Raw genomic sequence first — 12,064 nt, forward strand, 5'->3', positions numbered from 1 at the left:
GACCGCTTGAGAGGGGTTGATTGCAACCCTCGTCCGTTGGGACGCCACAACGTGGAGTAGGCAAGCGTTGGTCTTGGCCGAACCACGGGATAAACCACTGTGTCATCTCTGTGATTGATCTCTTGTGGTATTGTGTTTTGTTGAGACTCCTTTCTAGCCACTTGGCATTTATTGTGCTAACACTTAACAAGTTTTTGTGGCTATAAGCTTAAGTTTTACAGGATCACCTATTCACCCCCCCTCTAGGTGCTCTCAAAGACAGGGCCTCGGGCGAGCCGGAAATGTGTTCGTTGCTGGAGGGGGGCCTCGGGCGAGACGGAGATCCTCTGGGGTCGGCTGCCCTTATCCGAGGCTAGGCTCGGGCGAGGCGTGATCGAGTCCCTTGAATGGACTGATCCCTGACTTGACCGCACCCATCAGGCCTTTGCAGCTTTGTGCTGATGGGGGTTACCAGCTGAGAATTAGGAGCCTTGAGGGTACCCCTAATTATGGTCCCCGACAGTAGCCCCCGAGCCTCGAAGGGAGTGTTAACACTCGCTTGGAGGCTTTTGTCGCACTTTTTTGCAAGGGGACCAGCCTTTCTCGGTTGCGTTTTGTTCCGGTGGGTGCACGCGAGCGCACCCACCGGGTGTAGCCCCCGAGGCCTCGGAGGAGTGGTTTGACTCCTCCGAGGTCTTAATGCCTCGCACAATGCTTTGGCTGGTCTGGTCGTTCCCTCATGCGAGCTGGCCGTAGCCCGGGTGCACGGTCGGGTCCCAAATTCTCGGGCTGGTATGTTGACGCTGTCAACGGTTTGGCCGGAGCCGGGTTTGCGAGAGCAGCCCCCGAGCCTCTGCACAGGGCGAGAGGACGATCAGGGACATACTCGACTTTTTTACATACGCCCCTGCGTCGCCTTTCCGCAAGGAGGAGGGGGGGAAAGCGCCATGTTGCCCTCGGTGGGCGCCGAACATGGTGTCTCCGGTGAGCTGCTGGCGGGTAATCCGAGCGGACGTCCATGCCCCATTTGCTAGGGGTCGGCTAGAGGCCCAGAGGTGCGCCCAAAAGTACCTGCGGGTGATCTGTCGGTCCCGGTCCCCTGTCGACGGGGTCCGAGGGCTCGATGCCTCCCTCTGATGGGATTCCGTTACAAGATCGTTCCCGCTGGTCTCGGAAATGTCCTAGGGTACCTCGGGAGCGCAGCCCGAGCCTTGGTTATGTATCGAACGTACCCATGGTCATCCCTCGCTCTGCGTCTGAGGCGGCTGTGAACCCTTCGAGAGCCAGCCTTCGAACCCCTGATCAGTAGTGGGCGCGGAGCCCGAGTAGCCTGAGGCGGTCGTTGAACCCTTCCGAGGGGCCAGCCTTCGAACCTCTGACCAGTAGTGGGTGTGGAGCCCACGCGCTCTGAGGCGGCTGTTGAACCCCTCCGTGGGGCCAGCCTTCGAACCTCTGATCAGTAGGGAGGCTCGGAGCGTGGATTCTTCACGGAGAAGGATCCTTTTCGGGGTATCCCCCTTTCCCGGTCCCTGTCGTAAGAGAGAGAAAGAGGAGAAGGAAAAGGATACGAAATTGAACGACGTGGCGTACCTTTTTTGACGCGGTCATTATGGCGAAGGCGAAGCGTCGCTCGCTTCCCCTGCCAGAGGCGCCGCCTTTCTCGCCGTGGAGTTAATGCGACGGGGCGTGCGGTTCGCGGGGTGGCCGTCGCGCGTGCGCAAGCCGTTCGAGGAACGGAACACGGGCGCGTCGTCTTCACGCCGTGAGAGAGGGCTCTCTCACTGCCCCAGGATGGGACGTAAGCTTGGCTGACGACGTGCCCGCTGCTCCCGCCCGCCTGCCACCACCGTCACTGTCGGCCCATTTTTGGCCGCATTGACCGTCGCGCCTGGCTGGCACTGCTGGGTCGTACGCAGGGTTGCCTCGAGTCGTGGTGCTGGTTCCGCAGTCGAGGAGGCGCGACAGTGGTGTGAGTGGCGGTGCGGTTGCTTGCACGTAGCGACCGACGCGCCGGTTGCATGACGCGTGGGCCTGGGCCTCCATGCTGGGCGTGTTGGAAGTCGGAGAAGTGCGCCCACTTGGCGCGGTTGCATGCCGCCTGCATGGCTGCCCGCCCTTTCGCCCGCTGGTCTGGGCGAAAGTGGAGGGCCGTTCGTAACCGCTGGGCGGTTGCATGCACCGCGCGCGGCGGTTCGGCTTCTTCTGCTCTGGGCCGGCTTGCATGACGTGTGGGACCTAGCCCCCGCGCCGTAGGGGGAGGACCTTGGAGCGTGTTGGAGAAGACTCAGCCCACGACGGTTGGGGACGCAAGTAGGGAGAGTCGCCTTTAAAAGGAGGGTGACCCCCTTGAAAGGCGACCATGTCTTCGTGCTCCCTTATGCATCGTGTCTTTCCACCTTCCGAGCCCCGGATGGGGGATGCCCGCAGTCCTTCCGCCTTGTCGTTGGGGGAACGCAACTCCGTGGGAGTTGGTACCTTTCAGCCATCGTTCGGCTTCAAGGATTTTCATCACGCAGCCCGGTTGCACCCCTCCGCCGGTGGTCACCCAAGATGGTGACCTCCAGTTCGATGGCGGGGGAAAGCAAGCCGGGCTGCGGCCTCTGCCCCTCCCTCAGCCTCAAGGATTTTCATCACCAAGGCTGGGGAGGGGAGTGTGCCGAGTTGGGGGTCGGCCCCTGCGTGGGCGGTGGCCCGCTCCTTCCCTCAGTGATCGGGGGGAAGGGCGGTTGCCGTCCGTGGCGCTGGCAGCTGCCGCGTGCCTGGCTCTCGGACCCGAGTGGCTTCGGAGCCGCTCTCGGCGCCGGCTCCCGCCACGGCAGCTGGAAGAGGTTCTTCCGCCGACGAGATAGCCGGGGCCGCCTACGGACCGACCTCCAACTCTACGGCCTTCTGCCCGTCCTTGCCTCACGAGTTTGGGCATGGGCGGGGGCCTCCCGGCAGCAGCATCCGCCCTGAGGTCATCGCTGCCACTGTTCGGCCCCCCGGAGCAGAAGTCGTCGTCGTTGCCGCTGCTGGAGCGGGTGACGGCACGTCGTTCGTCGGTCTTCTGTTGCTCCGCAGGCCCCCCCATCGAGTGGGGTTGTTCGTACCTGCGGAGGTGGAGCCGGAGTTCCGTTTGTAATGGCACTTTGAATGCCAGTGTTCATGTTCATTGTGGCTGTCGAGGCCTGAACATGTATGTATTTTTGGCACGGGGCCGTGTTTTTTCCTCATTTTCGAGCACTAAGACTCGCCTGTTGGTTGTCTGAACCACTTCACCAAGCGTGAGTCGCCCCGTGTAAAGGTGACGAGTGAGGTATCCGTACCCCGGAGGCGTAGGAGTCCCTCGGCTCGGTCAGCCTTGTTGTCTGAGGCTTCTCTTGCTTAGTTAAAGGAACCCCTCGGCCGCTCTTCGATGAGCCGAGGCCAGGGGTAGCGGTGTCAGCATGGACAGAGGCAGAGTTGGCTTGAAAAGAAGACTTGGTCGGCCGGAGCCTGGCCGGGTCGTCTGTTAGCGGCACCGACGCCGGAGTTGATCTTCCGAGGCCTCGGGCCAGGCTGATGTCTTCGGGGGACAACTGGCCGAGGCCTCGGGGTGACCAGCCGAGCCGCCTGCTCGGGCCGGATTCTCGGAGAAGACCCTGGCGGCGATGGCCCAGGCGTGGTGATGACGTCGTCCTTCAGAGTAGAGATCGTCGGACCGCGTCGCCGTCTGAGGCTAGGTCGGACCTCGCCGAAGGTGTTGTCGACGCCGAGGGTGCTGCGGCTCCCTTCAACTGTCCAGATCCGAGCCTACAGGATCGGATTATCTTGTAGTGTGTGTTTTCTGTGGCCGCCGAGGCCCAAACACACCCTCACCGTGTTGTAAAGCTGCGTTTCTTTTCCTCTTGTTTCGAGTATCTGGACTTTTTCGTCGGTAACAGAGTTGTCTGTGTGGGCGAGAGTTGCTTCTCGTGGAAGGTGATGAGTGAGGTAACCGTATCCCGGAGGCGTAGAAGTCCCTTGGCTCGGTCGGCCTTGCCGCTTACGCGCACTCTTACCCGTCCATAGGGTTCTGTCACCGACGCAGTCGAGAAGGCTCGAAGAATCGCTTCGGCAGAGGAGCTTTCGAACGTGAAGACTTGTTCGGTCCGCGGAATCACTTATCCGAACGTGAGTTACTTATCGCAGAAGGTGATGAGTGAGGTATCCGTATCCCGGAGGCGTAGGAGTCCCTCGGCTCGGTCAGCCTTGGCTGCTTACGTGTACTCCGTCGTTTTCAGGATCCACTTTCGAAGTAGTCGAAAAGCACGAAAGACATTCTGGCAGAAAAGATCTTTTTTCGAGGAAAATTTCGACGCAGAGGGGGTTCCCCCCTTTTAGCCCCCGAGGGAGGGTCGGGCTTTGCCGAGGCAAGGCTGACCCTTCCTTGATGACTAAACTTTGCGTGGGAGCGAGGTATATGAACAACTTGAAAGCATCTTAAGGGTAGAAGCGACGTAGCTGTTGGATGTTCCAAGCGTTGCTGTAGACCTCGCCTTGACTGTTGGCCAGCTTGTACGTTCCGGGCTTCAGAACTTTGGCAATGATGAACGACCCTTCCCAGGGAGGCGTGAGCTTGTGCCGCCCTCGGGCGTCTTATCGCATCCGGAGCACCAGGTCGCCCGTCTGGAGGTCTCGGGACCGGACCCCTCGGGCGTGGTAGCGTCGCAAGGACTGCTGGTACCGCGCCGAGTGTAGTAAGGCCTTGTCCCGAGCCTCTTCCAGCTGGTCCAGCGAGTCTTCTCGATTAGCTTGGTTGCTTTGGTCAGCATAGGCCCTCGTCCTCGGGGAACCGTATTCTAAGTCTGTGGGCAAGATGGCCTCGGCCCCATAGACTAGAAAGAACGGCATGAAGCCCGTGGCTCGGCTCGGCGTTGTCCTCAGGCTCCAGACCACCGAGGGGAGTTCCTTCATCCATCGCTTGCCGAACTTGTTGAGGTCGTTATAGATCCGAGGCTTGAGTCCTTGTAGAATCATGTCGTTGGCACGCTCTACTTGCCCATTCGTCATGGGGTGAGCCACGGCGGCCCAGTCCACCCGGATGTGGTGATCCTCGCAGAAGTCCAGGAACTTTCTGCCGGTGAACTGGGTGCCGTTGTCGGTGATGATGGAGTTCGGGACCCCAAAACGGTGGATGATGTTGGTGAAGAATGCCACCGCCTGCTCGGACCTGATGCTGTTTAGGGGTCGGACCTCGATCCACTTGGAGAATTTGTCGATGGCGACCAACAGGTGTGTGTAGCCCCCGGGTGCCTTCTGCAAGGGGCCGACGAGGTCCAGACCCCACACGGCAAAAGGCCAAGTGATGGGTATCGTCTGTAGAGCCTGGGCAGGCAGGTGGGTCTGCCTTGCGTAGAACTGACACCCTTCGCAGGTGCGGACAATTCTAGTGGCGTCGGCCACCGCCGTCGGCCAGTAGAAACCTTGCCGGAAAGCGTTTCCGACAAGGGCTCGAGGCGCTGCGTGATGGCCGCAAGCCCCCGAGTGTATCTCTCGTAGGAGTTCCTGACCTTCGGCGATGGAGATGCATCGCTGGAGGATGCCTGAGGGGCTGCGGTGGTAGAGCTCCTTCCCATCTCCCAGCAAGACGAACGACTTGGTGCGCCGCGCCAACCGCCGAGCCTCGGCTCGGTCGAGGGGTAGCTCTCCTCGGTGGAGATATTGCAGGTACGGGGTCTGCCAGTTTCGATTAGGCGTGACCCCGCTTCGCTCCTCCTCGACGCGCAGTGCCTCACCCTCGGGGGCCGTGGGTGCCTCGGGCCGAGCCGAGGGTGCCTCGGGCCGTGCCGAGGATGCCTCGGACTGAGCCGAGGGTACCTCGGGCTGGGTCGAGGGTGCCTCGGGCTCGGGCGTGTCGTCGATCTTGATGGAGGGTTGATGCAGGTCTCGGGAGAAGACGTCCGGGGGAACCGTTGTTTGCCCCGAGGCTATTTTAGCCAACTCATCCGCAGTCTCGTTGTAGCGCCGGGTGATGTGGTTGAGCTCGAGCCCGTAGAACTTGTCTTCCAGGCACCGAACCTCATCGCAGTAGGCCTCCATCTTCGGGTCGCGGCAGTGGGAGTTCTTCATGACTTGGTCGATGACGAGCTGCGAGTCACCTCGAGCGTCGAGGCGTCGGACCCTTAGCTCGATGGCGATCCGCAACCCGTTGACCAGAGCCTCGTACTCAGCCACATTGTTGGACGCCGGGAAATGGAGGCGTAGCACGTAGCGTAGGTGCTTCCCGAGGGGCGAGATGAAGAGTAGGCCTGCGCCGGCTCCTGTCTTCATCAACGACCCGTCGAAGAACATGGTCCAGAGCTCCGGTTGGATCGGAGCTGTTGGGAGCTGGGTGTCGACCCATTCAGCCACGAAGTCCGCCAGGACCTGGGACTTGATGGCCTTCCGAGGGGCGAACGAGATTGCTTCGCCCATGATTTCCACCGCCCACTTTGCGATTCTACCCGAGGCCTCTCGGCACTGGATGATCTCCCCCAGGGGGAAGGATGACACCACAGTTACCGGATGAGACTCGAAGTAGTGTTGCAGCTTCCGCCGCGTCAGGATCACCGTGTACAGCAGCTTCTGAACTTGTGGGTAGCGGATCTTGGTCTCGGACAGTACCTCGCTGACGAAGTAGACTGGCCTCTGAACGGGCAATGCATGCCCCTCTTTTTGCCTCTCGACCACAATCGTGGCGCTAACCACCTGAGTGGTCGCGGCGACGTAGATCAGGAGGGCTTCTCCGGCAGCTGGGGGCACCAAGATAGGCGCATTCGTGAGGAGCGCCTTCAGGTTCCCGAGGGCTTCCTCGGCCTCAGGGGTCCAAGTGAAGCACTCGGCCTTCCTTAAGAGGCGGTACAGAGGCAGACCTCTTTCGCCGAGGCGTGAGATGAAGCGGCTCAGAGCCGCGAGACATCCCATGACTCTCTGTACGCCTTTTAAGTCCTTGATGGGCCCCATGCTGGTGATGGCTGCGATCTTCTCCGGGTTGGCTTCGATGCCCCGCTCGGAGACGATGAACCCCAAGAGCATGCCTCGGGGCACCCCGAAGACACACTTTTCGGGATTGAGCTTCACGCCTTTCGCCTTGAGACATCGGAATGTCACTTCAAGGTCGGAAAGAAGGTCGGAGGCTTTCCTCGTTTTGACTACGATGTCATCGACGTAGGCCTCGACCGTCCGACCAATGTGTTGGCCGAACACATGGTTCATGCACCGCTGGTACGTCGCGCCCGCATTCCTCAAGCCGAACGGCATGGTGACATAGCAGTACATGCCGAAGGGCGTGATGAAAGAAGTCGCGAGCTGGTCGGACTCCTTCATCCTGATTTGGTGATACCCGGAGTAGGCATCGAGGAAAGACAGGGTTTCGCACCCAGCAGTGGAATCCACGATTTGATCGATGCGAGGCAGAGGGTAGGGAACCTTCGGACATGCTTTGTTTAGACCAGTGTAGTCTACACACATCCGCCATTTCCCTCCTTTCTTTCTCACAAGCACAGGGTTGGCAAGCCATTCGGGATGGAATACCTCTTTGATGAACCCTGCCGCCATTAGCTTGTGGATCTCCTCGCCTATGGCTCTGAGCTTCTCTTCGTCGAATCGGCGCAGAGGCTGCTTGACGGGTCGGGCTCCGGCTCGGATGTCCAGCGAGTGCTCGGCGACATCCCTCGGTATGCCGGGCATGTCCGAGGGACTCCACGCGAAGACGTCGGCATTCGCGCGGAGAAAGTCGACGAGCACTGCTTCCTATTTGGGATCGAGCTCGGAGCCGATCCGGATCTGCTTGGAGGCGTCGCTGCTCGGGTCGAGGGGGACGGACTTAACCGTCTCCGCTGGCTCGAAGTTGCCGGCGTGACGCTTCACGTCTGGCACCTCCTTAGAGAGGCTCTCCAGGTCGGCGATGAGGGTCTCGGACTCGGCGAGGGCCTCGGCGTACTCCACGCACTCCACGTCGCATTCGAACACATGTTTGTACATGGGGCCGACGGTGATGACCCCGTTGGGGCCCGGCATCTTGAGCTTGAGGTAGGTGTAGTTGGGGACGGCCATGAACTTCACGTAGCATGGCCTCCCCAGTACCGCGTGGTAGGTTCCTCGGAACCCGACCACCTCGAACGTAAGGGTCTCCCTTCGGAAGTTGGAGGGCGTTCCGATGCAGACGGGAAGGTCGAGTTGTCCGAGGGGCTGGACGTGCTTCCCGGGGATGATCCCGTGGAAAGGCGCAGCGCCTTCCCGGACCGAGGACAGGTCGACATGCAGGAGCCCGAGGGTCTCGGCGTAGATGATGTTGAGGCTGCTGCCTCCGTCCATGAGGACCTTGGTGAGCCTGACGTCGCCGATGACAGGGTCGGCAACGAGCGGGTATTTCCCCGGGCTCGGCACGTGGTCGGGGTGGTCGGCTTGGTCGAAGATGATGGGCTTGTCGGACCAGTCAAGGTAGACTGGCGCCGCCACCTTCACCGAACAGACCTCCCGACGCTCTTGCTTGCGGTGCCGAGCCGAGGCGTTCGCCGCTTGCCCACCATATATCATGAAGCAGTCGCGGACCTCGGGGAACTCTCTTGCCTGGTGATCTTCCTTCTTGTCGTCGTCGCGAGCCCTGCCACCCTCCGCGGGTGGCCCGGCCTTGTGGAAGTGGCGCCGAAGCATAGCGCACTCCTCAAGGGTGTGCTTGATGGGCCCCTGATGATAGGGGCACGGCTCCTTGAGCATCTTGTCGAAGAGGTTGGCACCTCCGGGGAGTTTCCGAGGGTTCTTGTACTCGGCGGCGGCGACAAGGTCCGCGTCGGCGGCGTCGCGTTTCGCTTGCGACTTCTTCTTGCCCTTCTTCTTGGCGCCGCGCTGAGCTGACGCCTCGGGGGCATCTTCCGGTGGGCGGCCCTGGGGCTGCTTGTCCTTCCGGAAGATAGCCTCGACCGCCTCCTGGCCAGAGGCGAACTTGGTGGCGATGTCCATCAGCTCGCTCGCCCTGGTGGGGGTCTTGCGACCCAGCTTGCTCACCAGGTCGCGACAGGTGGTGCCGGCGAGGAACGCGCCGATGACATCCGAGTCGGTGATATTGGGCAGCTCGGTGCGCTGCTTCGAGAATCGCCGGATGTAGTCCCGGAGAGACTCTCCCGGCTGCTGTCGGCAACTTCGGAGGTCCCAGGAATTCCCAGCGCACGTACGTGCCCTGGAAATTGCCGGCGAAGGCTTGGACCAGGTCGTCCCAGTTGGATATCTGCCCCGGAGGCAGGTGCTCCAACCAGGCGCGAGCGGTGTCAGAGAGAAACAGGGGGAGGTTGCGGATGATGAGGTTGTCATCGTCCGTTCCACCCAGTTGGCAGGCCAGCCGGTAGTCCGCGAGCCACAGCTCCGGTCTCGTCTCCCCCGAGTACTTTGTGATAGTAGTCGGGGGTCGGAACCGGGTCGGGAACGGCGCCCGTCGTATGGCCCGGCTGAAAGCCTGCGAACCGGGTGGTTCGGGCGAGGGACTCCGATCCTCCCCGCTGTCGTAGCGTCCTCCGCGCCTGGGGTGGTAGCCTCGGCGCACCCTCTCGTCGAGGCGGGCCCGACGGTCGCGGTGATGGTGCTCGTTGCCGAGGCGTCCCGGGGCCGCAGGCGCTGTGTTGCGCGTGCGCCCGGTGTAGACCGAGGCTTCCCGCATGAATCGGGAAGTCGCGGCATGATGTTCCGAGGGGTACCCCTGCCTTCGGGAGGCGGAGCTTTCGGCCCGCCGGACCGCGGCGCCCTCCAGGAGATTCTTGAGTTCTCCCCGGATTCGCCGCCCCTCAGTAGTCGATGGCTCCGGCATCGCGTGGAGAAGCATTGCCGCCGCAGCCAGGTTCTGGCCGACCCCACTGGAAGCGGGTGGTGGCCTTACCCTGACATCGTCGGCGATGCGGTGCTGGATACCCTGGGGTAGATGACGCATTTCTCCGGCCGGAGGCTGGCCCGCCCATTCCTGCCCGACGTCCCGGCGGATCGGCTCAAGTGCTCCTGCTCCCTCGTCAAGCCTGGCCTGCACCCCACGGATTTGCTCGAGCTGTGGGTCATGACCCCCCGCCTGAATGGGGACCACAGCTAGCTCCCGTAGGATGTCAACGCGAGGCGCAGGCCTAGGGAGATCACCGTTCTCCGGCATACCGAGATGGTTGCCTTCGGAGGGACCCCCTAGATCGACGTGGAAACATTCGCGGCTTGGGCCGCATTCCTCGTCGCCGAGGCTGCGGCTACCGTCGGAACAGTCGGAAAGGCAGTAGTCGCATGCGGTCATGAAGTCCCGCATGGCACTGGGGTCGCCAAGTCCAGAGAAATCCCAACAGAAGTCGGGCTCGTCATCTTCCTCGGACCCCGAGGGCCCGTAGGTCGAGACGTCCGTCAGCCGGTCCCAGGGTGACCGCACACGAAACCCCGGAGGGTTTAGACTCGCCTCTACGAGAGCGTCCACCAAAGCGAAGCCGCTTGGCGGGTCGAGGCTGAATCCGAAAGGCGTGAGATGGGAATCGGTCGGTACCTCTTGGTCGACGGGCGGTGATGAAGTCACGTCGGGGACTGACTGCACCATCGTCTCAGGTACGAGGGTGACTTCCAGCAAGCCTTTCGCGAGCGTGCTGGCGTCGTCCGTTTGCTCGGAATTGGCGTGTCGCGGGGAAACGGCGCTCGTCTTCGTCTCAAACGCGAGGTCGATGCTCGACGCGCCCCCCCGTTGGGGTGCTGGCGCTGTCGACTCGCTCGACAGCCGACGAGGCGCTGCCTTCTGCTTGGCCTTGGTTGCCCCGCCTCCTCCTCCGTCGGCGGGGGAGAGGACGGGGCGAGCTCGAATGTTGTTCTTCCACCACGCGGGGAAGACGTCGTCGATTCCGCCGCCAGCGGGCGGGCTGTCGGCCGCCATTGCTGCTGTCGCACGGCGGGGGAAGGAGTATCATGTCGTAGCCGCCATCGAGGGACATGAACTCAAGACTCCCAAAACGGAGCACCGTCCCGGGCCGGAGAGGTTGCTGAAGACTGCCCATCTGGAGCTTGACGGGAAGCTGTTCGTCAACACGCAGCAGGCCCCTACCTGGCGCGCCAACTGTCGGCGTTTCGAGACCGGGGGGTCCCTGGGCCGACGAGTGAAATGTCACCTCGTGCCCCAGCCCAGATGGGTCGGCGCGAGGCCGAGCGCGAAGGGGGGAAGAGGGGTGGCCAGAGATGGGCGTGAGAGAGGTGGAAATCCCGCGGCCTTCGTGTTCGTCCCGCGCCCAGGTCGGGTGCGCTTGCAGTAGGGGGTTACAAGCGTCCACGCGGGAGAGGGAGCGAGCGGCCTCACGCGAGCGCCTGTCTCGTCCTCGTCACCGCGCGGCCAACCCTCTGTAAGAGGGCCCTGGTCCTTCCTTTTATAGGCGTAAGGAGAGGATCCAGGTGTACAATGGGGGGTGTAGCAGAGTGCTACGTGTCTAGCGGAGGAGAGCTAGCGCCCTAAGTACATGCCGTCGTGGCAGCCGGAGAGGTTTTGGCACCCGTTTCGTGTGGTGTCGTGGCCGTCGGAGGAGCCCTGGAGCCTAGCGGAAGGACAGCTGTCGGGGCTGTCGAGTCCTTGCTGACGTCCTCTTGCTTCCGTAAGGGGGCTGAGAGCCGCCGTCGTCACAGAGCGTGCGGGGCGCCATCATTGCCTATCTGGCGGAGCGAGCCAGATGGGACGCCGGTCTTGTTCCCCGTAGCCTGAGTCAGCTTGGGGTAGGGTAATGATGGCGCTTCCTGTCGACGTGGTCGGTCTGCGCCCCAGGTTGGGCGATGTGGAGGCTCCTCCGAGGTCGAGGTCGAGTCTGTCTTCCGTGGCCGTGGTCGAGTCCGAGCCCCTGGGTCGGGCGAGGCGAAGACCGTCGGCTGAGGCTAGGTCTGAGTCCGAGCCCTGGGGTCGGGCGAAGCGGTGTTCGTCGTCTTCCGGGACTTAGCCCAAGTCCGAGCCCTGGGTCGGGCGGAGCAGAGTTCGTCGTCTTCCAGGGCTTAGCCCGAGTCCGAGCCCTAGGTCGGGCGGAGCGGAGTTCGCCGTCTTCAGGGGCTTAGCCCAAGTCCGAGCCCTGGGTCGGGCGGAGCGGAGTTCGCCGTCTTCAGGGCGCCCAAGTCCGAGACCTGGGTC

The sequence above is a fragment of the Zea mays genome, chromosome 10 (assembly GCF_902167145.1).
Source record: "Zea mays cultivar B73 chromosome 10, Zm-B73-REFERENCE-NAM-5.0, whole genome shotgun sequence".
Classification (NCBI taxonomy): domain Eukaryota; kingdom Viridiplantae; phylum Streptophyta; class Magnoliopsida; order Poales; family Poaceae; genus Zea; species Zea mays.